The sequence below is a fragment of the Harmonia axyridis genome, chromosome X (assembly GCF_914767665.1).
Source record: "Harmonia axyridis chromosome X, icHarAxyr1.1, whole genome shotgun sequence".
Classification (NCBI taxonomy): domain Eukaryota; kingdom Metazoa; phylum Arthropoda; class Insecta; order Coleoptera; family Coccinellidae; genus Harmonia; species Harmonia axyridis.
In genome coordinates this window covers 35,354,549-35,357,048 of record NC_059508.1, presented here as the reverse complement: position 1 = coordinate 35,357,048, position 2,500 = coordinate 35,354,549, and the positions used below count along the sequence as shown (strand labels likewise).

The 2,500-nt window shown below is 53.0% G+C and overlaps 1 non-coding gene across 1 annotated transcript; it reads left to right on the top strand.

Annotated features, from left to right (window-relative positions):
- The first annotated feature begins 813 nt into the window (after nt 1-813).
- On the top strand, nt 814-968 carry LOC123687035. The gene has a single exon (XR_006748783.1). It is a non-coding gene; the product is annotated as a 5.8S ribosomal RNA (ribosomal RNA).
- The last annotated feature ends 1,532 nt before the right edge of the window (nt 969-2,500 follow it).

Sequence of the window (2,500 nt, the reverse complement as noted above, 5' to 3'; positions counted from 1 at the left end):
CGGAACGAGGAGCCGGCCGCTGGCTTTGCGTTCGTGTGGTTGGGCGAAGTTTCGTGATGTTTACGAGATGAGGAGCCGGCCGCCTATGTCGGCGTTTGTGGTTGGGCGAAGTTCCTTGACGGAACGAGGAGCCGGCTGCTTATGCTGACGTTCGTGGTTGGGCGAAGTCTTGTGATATCCTCGAAACGAGGAGCCGGCCGCACGTGTGTGCAGCCTTCGTTGTAGGTCCATGTTTAGAGATGCTCACGAAATGAGGAGCCGGCCGCTTATGTCGGCGTTTGTGGTTGGGCGAAGTTCCTTGATGGAACGAGGAGCCGGCTGCTTATGCTGACGTTCGTAGTTGGGCGAAGTCTCGTGATGTGCTCGGAATAAGGATTCGAAGCGCTTGGATTGCCGCGTTCGTGGCTGGGCGAAGTTTCGTGTTTGGCACGGAACGAGGAGCCGGCTGCAGGTTTTAAAGATTCTCGCCCGAAATCGATCAGTCGTTACCGTTGTCTACGGACTTCGGTAGGACGATCTATTCCAGGGACGAAGACGTCGACGTTGTGCGACGCCCGTTACATTAGCGTTTTTATGCTCTTTCGGGATTGTCTGCGACGTTTGTCTCCGTCCGAATTTTTTACGATAATTGTCACTAGATTAGTACGCAAACTAGTTGAACCGAAGATTTTGCGCCGATCGACTGACGTATTGACCCTTCAGTGGGTCGTCTCAGTCATTGGAATGTCATTCTCGAGGAGGTTCGCAGTTGGCGTCTCGTATTTCGAGGGAAAGTCCATTGCGACTAGTACCGAGAAATCGAACATAAAAGATTACCCTGAACGGTGGATCACTTGGCTCGTGGGTCGATGAAGAACGCAGCTAATTGCGCGTCAACATGCGAACTGCAGGACACATGAACATCGACATTTCGAACGCACATTGCGGTCCTCGGACACTGTCCTCGGACCACTCCTGACTGAGGGTCGGTTCCATTACAAAGACTGCCCCGGCCAGACGTTATGGCTTGACGAAGTGACGACGTAAAGGTCGTCTAACGTTGATCCTGTACCGAAGGTCATTTGGGCGAGTTGGACGGTTTGCCGCGTGACGATCAACGTTCTGTCGTTTCGACGCCTCGTGTGTTGGAATGATGAGGAGTTGTTTTCGTAACGCGCCGTCTTGAATTGCGAAAGCATATATTGTGGTGTCGTGGTATTGCTCGATCTGCGCCCATGACTGTAGACATGCGATCGTCGTGTCCGAGAAATCTGAACGACGTCCGATCGCTTTAATGTGCCAGTTGTCGCGCGTTGCGGATGAGCTTTCATGAGCGCACCCCCGAAACACCGAAGCACTTTGCTTGGATTCGCATGATCCGCCATACGGAGCAGGAGATAATAGACGCCTTTGAGTAGGCTAACTCCCTCGCGTAAGGTACGTGATTTTATGAGCCGCCAAAGGTTAGTTTCGGAACGTTTCGATGATTTGAACATACGACCTCAGGACAGGTGAGACTACCCGCTGAATTTAAGCATATTATTAAGCGGAGGAAAAGAAACTAACTAGGATTCCCTTAGTAGCGGCGAGCGAACAGGGATTAGCCCAGCACTGAATCCCGCGATCGTAACCGGTCGCCGGGAGATGTGGTGTTTGGAAGGATCCATTATCTGGCGAGTTCGCGGCGCGTTCAAGTCCATCTTGAATGGGGCCATCGCCCATAGAGGGTGCCAGGCCCGTAGCGACCGCTGCGGCTTGCTAGAGGATCTCTTCTTAGAGTCGGGTTGCTTGAGAGTGCAGCCCTAAGTGGGTGGTAAACTCCATCTAAGGCTAAATATAACCACGAGACCGATAGCGAACAAGTACCGTGAGGGAAAGTTGAAAAGAACTTTGAAGAGAGAGTTCAAGAGTACGTGAAACCGTTCAGGGGTAAACCTGAGAAACCCGAAAGGTCGAATGGGGAGATTCATTCGCGCCTGTTGTTGGGATTTACTGACTGTGGAAACGGCGACGTTCGCGTTGGCTGTTCCCCTTCGGTTCATCTCCGGCTTCGGACGCGTGCACTTCTCCCCTAGTAGGTCGTCGCGATCCGTTGGGTGCTGTTCTACGGTCTCGAGTGTAGCCCGTGAGCTCGGATTTTCCGATGTTTACGGACACTGGGTTTCCGAACAGCTCGCTCGACGGTTTACTGATGGCGGGAGGCCGCGACTTAGTTCGCGTCCGGCCCGTGGCAAGTATGTGAATTGTGATGGCGATCGGACCTAGTGCCGATTCCGTCCGTTTGCGACTGTTCGCCGCGGTGTTCTTGGACAGACCTCTTGAAACGCCGATCAGCGACGCTATTGCTTTGGGTACTTTCAGGACCCGTCTTGAAACACGGACCAAGGAGTCTAGCGTGTGCGCGAGTCATTGGGAATCACTAAACCTAAAGGCGCAATGAAAGTAACGGTTCACTTTATGTGAACTAAGGGAAGATGGTCGGTCTCCATGACTGACCCGCATTCCCGGGGCGCCTCATTCT